Here is a 9,239-nt window from a genome sequence, read left to right on the forward strand (position 1 = left end):
GAAGAAAGAAGAAGAAGAAGAAGAAAACAGCAGGTCGGAAAGTGATGTAGGAGCCTCAACGCCCAGGCATGGCACATGAATCAGACTTGGAAGTGGTATCTGAAAAAAAGGGAAACTTGGATGAAGGCTCCATAGATACAGTTATAAGAAAGGCCTTGCAAGAAGAGATCGATAGAGAATCTGGGAAAACTGAAGCTCTTGAAACCAGAGTAGAAGAGCCTACACAGTTTGGCCAATGGGATACAGACACTTTTGAAAATTCAAACCAAAAGATAAAATTAATCAGACTTATTGGAGGCTTTAAGAATTCTTCCCCATCTCTCAGCAGTTCCCCAGGCATCCTCAGGAAATCAAACATGGCTCTGAATAAGCAGGCCGCTGATGCCTGACAGCAAAATCTGCAAGTGGAGTTTGACAGAGCAATGAACTGGAAGCATCAGCATGGAGTTGGACTTGGATATTCAGCTTCTCCAAACAAAAACAAATTATTTTACATAGACAGAAATGCATCCAGATCTGTGAAGTTTAATGATCAATGGTGTCTTGTTCTCTCTTCCTCCCAAAATCACCCAAGTTGGTTTTAGGTTTTCTATTACACAAGTTAAAGGTTGAACTGCTTTTTTCAATATTGAGTCATCAGGAGCTTCAGTTGGTTAGAATTTCAAAGTCCCTCAAGGGGCTGGAGGATAATCTGCATTATAAAAGCCAGTATAGTATTTCCATTATTAAAGATGCTTTTAGGTTTAGTGTTCAAAATTATTCTGGACTAATATGGGCCACATTATGCTAATATCTTTTTAAAGTTGCTTCCCCCCCAAAAAAAAATTTAAAAAAAGTTGCTTCCCCCCGCCCAAGCTAAACTTGTGACCTGGGCCCTTTTACAACTAGGATTTGATAATGACAAAAATTTAATAGTCGAGTAATTTTTGTTTGTTTTACCTGGGCACTAGAACGGAGCTCTCAAAAAATAAGCTATCATGAAATGCTGTAGCAAAATTATAGCTAGACTTTGACATTAAACGTCACAGCATTTCTAAAAATGAAAAAAAAAAAAAAAAAACCCCTTCCCTCAATCTGCCCTCTTTTATACCCCCCCCCAACCCCCCCAATTTTCTTATGGGGAAAGATAATTTTCTTTATATAAACAGTGCCTGTATATCTTTTTTTCCAGTTGCATGTAAAAAACAATTATTTTAACATTTCTTTTGAAAACTTTGATTTCCAGATTCTTTTCCTTCTTCCCTCCTCACCCACACCCACTGGGAAGACAAGCAAGGTTGTACATATGTAGTTATGCAAAACATAGTAATTATATTGTGAAATACTATATTTCCCTCCATCCTATCCCACCTTCCCCCACTTATTCTGTTTTCTACTTTGACCCTGTCCCTTTTCAAAAGTGTGTGATTCTAACTACCCTCTCCCCCAATCTTCCCTTCCTTCTGTCATCCCCCCTCTTAACCACTTCCCCCCTACTTTCCTGTTGGGTAAGATACCCAATTAAGTGTGTATGTTATTCCCTCCTTAAGCCAAATTCAATGGGAGTAAGGTTGACCCCATTCCCTTTCACCTTCCTGCTCTTCCCCTTCATTGTAACAGTTTTCTCTTGTCTCTTTTATATGAGATAATTTATCCTATTCTATCTCTCCCTTTCTCCTTCTCCCATTATATTCCTCTCTCACCTCTTGATTTTATTTTTTAGATATCATCCTTTCTTATTCAACTGATTCTGTGCCCTCTGCCTATGTATGCCTGTACACACATATTCACACACTCACATATGCATTTATACACACACCCTCATATACATACATATATATGTATACATATATGTGTGTGTACATATATATTCCCTTCAACTATCCTCATAGTTGAAAAGTCTCATAAGTTACAATTATTGTTTTTTCCATGTAGGAATGTAATTAGTTCAACTTTAATAAGTTCTTTATAATTTCTTTTTCCTGTTTACCTTCTCATGCTTCTCTTGCTTCTCATATTTGAAAGTAAAATTTTCTGTTCAGCTCTACTTTTTTCATCAAGAATGCTTGAAAGTCCTCTATTTCATTCAATTGCCATATTTTCCCCTTAAACATGATACTCAGTTTTGCTGGGTAGGTGATTCTTGGTTTTAATCCTAGCTCCTTTGATGTCCAGAATATCATATTCCAAGCCCTTTAATCCCTTAATGTAGAAGCTGCTAGATCTTGTGTTATCTTGATTGCGTTTCTACAATACTCAAATTATTTCTTCCTGACTGCATGTAATATTTTCTCCTTGATCTGGGAACTCTAGAATTTGGCTATGATATTCCTAGGAGTTTTCTTTTTGGGATCTTTTTCAAGAGATGATTGGTGAATTCTTTCAATTTCTATTTTGCCCTCTGGTTCTAGAATATCAGGGCAATTTTCCTTGAGAATTTCTTGAAGGATGATTTCTAGACTTTTTTTTTTGATCATGGTTTTCAGGTAGTCCAATCATTTTTAAATTCTCTCTCCTGGATCTATTTTCCAGGTCAGTGGTTTTTCCAATGAGATATTTCACATTGCCTTTTATTTTTTCATTTGTTTGGATCTGTTTTATAGTATATTGATTTCTCATAAAGTCATTAGCTTCCATTTGCTCCAATCTAATTTTGAAGAACTATTCTCTTCAGTGAATTTTTGAAATTCCTTTTCCATCTGGCCAGTTTGACTTTTTAAGGCATTCTTCTCCTCATTGGCTTTTGGGGCCTCTTTTGCCACCTGAGTTTGTCTATTTTTTAAGGTATTATTTTCTTCAGTATTTTTTTGGGTCTCTTTTAGCAGGCTGCTGACTTGCTTTTCATGATTTTCTTGCATCATTCTCATTTCTCTTCCCAATTTTTTCCTCCACTTCTCTTACTTGATTTTCAAAATCCTCCTTGAGCTCCTCAATGGCCTATAATCAGTTCATATTTGTCTTGGAAGCTTTTGATGCGGGAATTTTGACTTTGTTGTCTTCTACTGTTCCATGTTTTGATCATTTTTGTCTCCCCAAAAGGTTTCTATGGTCTGATTGTGCTTCCTCTGCTTGTTTGTCTTGCTAGCCGATTACTTGACTTTTGATCTCTGCCTCAGTAGAACTCTGCTTCCAGAGTGGAGAGTGCTGTGTCCCAAATTGCAAGGGTTTTCACAAATGTTGTCAGAGCTATGATAAGGGCACCCTCTCTACAACCACCACAAGCTCTCGTACACTGGCCACACACCCCAGGACCACTGCCCAAGAATGCAACCCAGATCCAAGCAGGTCAAACAAGAGCAATTACCCTCTGAATGGTCCTTTGGTCCACTACGATCTGCAGGCCAGGAGCTCCAGAGGCAGCCACCTGGCAGTGCTTCTGCCACCTCTTGCCCCAGGGGCAGGGCCCAGACCATGCTCTTTGTCTCCCAGTTCCAACAGAGTTCCCTACTGATCTCTTACTTTGTCTTTGGTGTTTATGGGTTGAGAAGTCTGGAAACCACAACGGCTGCTGGTGATTCCCTCTTCTGAAGTCTGCACTGACCAGTCTGGGCCACTGGTCGGGGCCACCCTGGGTCTGGGCCTGGGCGGCTCACACAGGACTGAGCTTGGCTCCCAGCCTGGTGTGATAGACCCTTCCTGTCGGCCTGCCAGTCTGCATTCAGTGGGAGATTTATTCCTCTCTGTCACTTTGTGGGTTCTGTAGCTCTAAAATTTTTAGAGTCATATTTTACAAGTATTGGAGGTGGTTGGTGTGGGAGCTGAAGCAAGTTCCTGCTTTTACTCTGCCATCTTGGCTCTGCCTCTAGGGTTTTTTTTAATTGTACACCCAATTCATCAATTTGTTCTTTTTATATTTTGTTGATGAAAGTGTTTTAGAGAATCAAGTTTTACCTTCAAGACAGTTTTAACTACATCTTCAAAATTTTTAAGCTGTCTTATTGTTGTCATAATGAAATCACCAATTGTTTCTATGATTTATTCTTTGACTGATCATTTCATCAGGATTAAGTTATTCAGTCTTCAATTAATTTTAGTCCTTTCTTCTTGAATCCTTTATCAGATATAACTTTATTGCATAGTGGTCAGTAAAAGATGTGTTTATTAGTTCTTCTTTTCTGCATTTGTTTGTGGAATTTGTATACCCTAACACATGGTCAGTTTTTGTAAAGGTGTTGTCAGGATCCCCATGCCAAAACCGCTCTTCTATTTTTACTCCCCTGTATTTACTATTAGGAGACATCCTATTTTCTAGAGCTAAGACCCAGCAAGCAAGTTGTTCCCTGAGTTTGACATGACAACAGTCCTTTATGCTTAGCCTCTGGATGAAATCAGCTACAACAAAGTCCCAGAATTGTTTTACACCATTTCTTTTCCATTCTTCTGGTTCCCTCATTTAATTTATAAAATAACATTTAACCTTAAAAAATATTTGCTTCATTTCTCCCAAGAGTTCTAGTTGACTTTTTATCCAAGTTCTGTTTTTCTTCACGGTTTTGCTTGTAGATATATCGGTTACTTCTTCTGGGTTTATTGTTTTGGGTGTTACTTTTCCATGAAAACTCCTTACTCTAAGAGCCTTTTTTCATTTACTTATTCTTCTAGTCTTATTCCTCAAAATGGCACTTTAGGACAGGGTGAGGTTCCATATAGTCTTGGCCTTGTTTGGTTCTGATTTGTCCTCTTTCCGGTCTTACTGATGATTTTTCTAAGTATTGAATGCTGTATTCTTCAAGGATCTGAGGGACACTTCAGACAAGGGACTTTTTTTTAGTATGCCCAGAGTGATCTGATCCAGGGTTAAGTCTGATCAATAACCTCTTTTTTTTTGTAAGCAATTGGGGTTAAGTAACTTGCTCAAGGTTACATGGCCAGTTATTTCTGTGTGTGGTGCTAAGTATCTGAGCCCAGATTTGATCCCCAGGTCATCCCGACACTGGGGCCGGTACTCTTACTCTCTGAGCCACCTGGCCACCCCTAATCAATACCCTCTTAATCTCAATTTTGTAAGTTTCTGACCTGGGTTTGGGTCTGAGCAACACAATCATAGACTTGTTCCTGGTTGGAGCTTTAGTAGACTGCTGCTGGCCCCAGATCCTGTCAGCTAGTGGAAAGGTTATGTAGGTTCTTATTGACAGAACTATATGTTCCCTCTTGGTCTGAGCTCCCTGACTCAATAACTCAGCTGCATGCCTCAGATCAGTAAATCTGAGACTCTGTTTCTTGTTTCTGGTCATGCTCCTTGGCCAGTGCGTAGCCTCGGGCCCATGATTACTCCTTAAACTGGTATGCCATCTCTATGATCTTCTTAGTCCATACTAGCTCTGACGTTAGGACACTAGAGCTGCTAATTGGTTTCTTTTCCTGAGCAGTACTATCCTTTGTGGATCCATGACAGTTTCTTATTATGTACACTCTGAGATTCTTTCCTGGCTAGACCCATTCTCCCAATGTCCTTGAACCTCTATCTTACTATACAGACTTTGGCAGAAAAAAAAGACACCATGTTTTTTTTTTTTTGTATGTGTGGATTTCACCAAAAAGACTCACTCTGGCATTCTTTCTAGGTTTTTGTTGTAACAGTTGTGGAGGAGAGCTGAGCTGTACTCTTGTTTCTATTCTGCCATCTTTTCTGGCCTACCAACTTTGTCCTTGAAATTTTATAACATTCCAGAAATGAATAAATTATGGAAATATCCTCACTGGATTATAGGAAATTAAAAGTACATTTTTAAAAAATCAAAATTAATTGGGTAGGTTTTAAAAAGGGTAGGGGAAAGGAGGCAAGTAAGGGGAATGATGAAACATGGATGAAATAGGATAAGGTCCCAAAAGAATTACTTATATGTGTCATTTTTACTGATTTAAACATCATATTTCACTATTGTTTTGTTTTATTTGTTACATAGGCTAAATCTTTGAGTTAATGAAAAAATTCCTTTGGCCTACACAAATAGTTATTTGTCAAAGGTGTGTAGGTGAAAGGGCAGCTAGTAAATAAGCATTGCTTAAGCACTTACTGTATGCAAGCCACTTTTTTTGGAATGAAGAAGTTATTGGAAAGCATCTAAAGAGCTACTATGCCCAGAGAGACTGGGGTCTTGGGTGTGGCCCTAATTGATTATGAAATGGGCAGACTTGGGAACCCTATGGGAGATGTGAGTTCCTTGTAGCAACTTGGATCTCAGTCATTTACAAGAATACTTTTTTATACCTATGCCTTGGTACAAATCCAATGTGACATATCTGTTGGGAGCTGTTTAGAGTAGTCATGCATCTTCTCTTAGAGATGAATATCTCCACTTTCTCTTGGCAATAAATTATTTTTAAGTTTTATTGCATTGTGGAGTCTAGAGGGTTTCTCTTATACTTCAGTTTGCACAAATCAACATTCTCATCTAGGCCAAAAGGTCACAATAAATAAGTCTTTGTAACCTAGTTCCTTACAATTACCTTCAGTTGCTTAAATGCTTTAAGGATGTATGATTTACTATTCATTAGAGAAATGAAAATTAAAACAACTCTAGGATGTCACTTCACAACTATCAGATTGGCTAACAAAAAAGGAAAATGATAAATGTGGGAAAATTAGGACACTAATGCACCATTGGTGGAGTTGTGAACTGATCCAACCATTTTAGAGAGCAATTTGGAATTCTATGCAAAGGGCTGTAAAGTTGTGCGTATCATTTGATCCAGCAATAGTGCTGCTAGGCCTATATCCCAAAGAGACTTAAAAAAAATGGAAAAGGACTTACTTATACAAACTATAGCAGCTCTTTTTTGTGGTGGCAAAGGATTAGAAATAGAAGAGATGCCCATCAATTGAAGAATGGTTAAACAAATTGTGGTATATTATTTTGATGGAATGTTATTGTACTATAGGAAATGACAAGCAAGACCATTTCAGAAACACTTGGAAAGGCTTACATGAACTGATGCAAAGTGAAGTGAACAGAACCAGGAAAACATTGTACACAGTAACAGCAATATTGTATGACGAAGAATTGTGAGTGACTTAGCTGTTCTCAGTAACACAATGATCTAAGACAATTTCAAAGGACTCATGTTTAAACATGTTATCCACCTCCAGAGAAAGAAGTATTATTGTCTGAATACAGACTAAAGCATACTATCTCTCTGTCTCTCTCCCCTGCCCTCCCTCTCCTCCTCGTCCTCCTCCCTCTCCTTCTCCTCCTCTTCCTCCTTCTTCTTCTCTCTCAATTCTTCTTGTACAAAATGACTAATATGAAAATGCTTTACATAACCATACACATATAACACATAAGATTGTTTATGGTCTATAGGGTCTGTAACCCCCCTGGCTGGGGAACCTGTACCTCCCCCATAACTGTGAGGTGAGTTTGATACCAAAGGAAGAGGCCAAGAGGCTCCAGACTGATTATAGGAGTTTAATCAATCATTATGAATATTTACAAATAGGGGCAGCCTACATACAATTCAGTGGATCCCTGCAAAGACCCCCCAAAATCCCTGTGGTAATTTTTAAAATCAAAGGGAGGAGGAACTATAGAGTGCTTCACTGTGAATTGGTGAATATTTTGGGTTTTTCTGCTTAGCTAATGTTTTATTAATTTATTATAATTAAAGCTAATATTTTAGTTTAGTATTGAACCCAGTTCCTGGACATTCAGGCATTCACCCAGAGCTATAAGGTAAATGCCCAGGCACTCAAGGTTGGGTACCAGTCCCAGTGTCTAAGTTATGAGTCAGTATCTAAGTTATAATTTTTAGCAGGTCACCATGTCCAAGCTTCCTCCTTTCACAGAGTTTAAGTTTAATGGCTTTTCACTTCTCCAGGTGGGACCCCATCCCATCTCAGCTAAGGGGGAAGGAAGGGAGGGATGGAAATTGGAACTCAAAACTTAAAAAAACCTAACAAATGTTAAAAATTATTTTAGCATGTAATTGAGGGAAATATTTAGTAAAAAAGGATGCATAATTTCATTGGTGTGGGTAACTCCCCCCACCAATTCTCCACTGCAGATTTACATCCTTTTTCTACAAGATCTTCAGGAATTTCTGTGTATACCAGCCTTTGGTGATGATCCACCTGGCTGATTTTAGTCAACATACACATAGTCCATTGATAGGCTTATATCCAAAACCTCTAGAGCTTGGAAGGAAGGGCCTTGTAATAAGAGGAGTAGTAATAGTAGTAATAATAACAAGAGCTAACATTTATATAGTACTTACTATGGCCAGGCACAGTGCTAAGTGCTTTACAATTATTATCTTTTTTACTCCTCACTACAACCTGGGGCTCTCAAATAGAAAACCACATATAAGAATCCTTGTGGGTCACTTATTGGCTTAGAAAACAATGCATATTTATATATTCCTTTTTTTGTTTATACACTAACACTAAAATTGAACAGGTACTACATTTTAATCTGGTTTGGTCATATTTGACCACATGTTTGACACTAGTATAGAGTAATGATCTTAGAATCTGAAACACCCGAGTTCAAATCTTGCCTCAGACACTAGCTATGTGACACTGGGCATTTCATTCACTTTACCATTCCTAGCTTCAGTTTTCTCATCTATAAAACGGGACTAAAAATAGTACCTATTTCACAGGGTTGTTGCAGGATGAAACCACCTAAATAGGATACGTTGTAAGTCTTTAAATTCTTTTAAAATTCTAGCTATTAAATATGCTTTTAGGGATTAAGTAATTATTACTGTAATATTCTTTTCAGTTTTATTGTGGGTGTCGCATTTTAAAGGTACATTGTCAAAACTGAGGTGTGTCTAGTAGAGGGTGAATGGGATGGTGAAGAGTCTGGAAAGTTGGTTGGTTGTTTTCCTTCGTTGTCAAAGAGAGCCAAAGCAACATCTTGTGTTAGGTCAAGGTACAACGTGTCTGACTGAGACTGATTGGATCAATACAAGCTTGGAAGGCTCTCCCACAGGTCTAGCACAAAGAGTCCACTTAGTCTCAAAGGTAAGAAACAATAGAAGGAATTAGGGGAGTTTGGCCTGGAGAAGACAATCTCAGAATTTCAGAATTGGAAGAGACTTTAATTGACATCTGTTTTCAAATAGTAAAAGACTCACCTGGAGAAGAAAGAAGACCATCTGTGTAAGGGCAAACTGTCTTAACTCAAAATAAGCAAGGGCTTTCTAAAAAGGAGAGCTGTTCAAAATTGCAACGAGCTAGCTCATTTCATCATTTCTATGGCTTGAAATGTTCAAGCACAGGATGGATGACCATCTGCTAAGGAAAGTGTTTTCCT

General features: G+C 38.2%; 1 pseudogene; it reads left to right on the plus strand.

Annotated features, from left to right (window-relative positions):
• The window catches only part of LOC138164536 (lysine-rich nucleolar protein 1 pseudogene), a 6,240-nt pseudogene extending 5,656 nt beyond the window's left edge, over positions 1-584 (plus strand).
• Positions 585-9,239: the final 8,655 nt, after the last annotated feature.

This window comes from Petaurus breviceps, unplaced genomic scaffold (assembly GCF_028583685.1).
Source record: "Petaurus breviceps papuanus isolate PSGF00001 unplaced genomic scaffold, PetGlider_PUasm1.0 190, whole genome shotgun sequence".
In the NCBI taxonomy this organism is placed as follows: domain Eukaryota; kingdom Metazoa; phylum Chordata; class Mammalia; order Diprotodontia; family Petauridae; genus Petaurus; species Petaurus breviceps.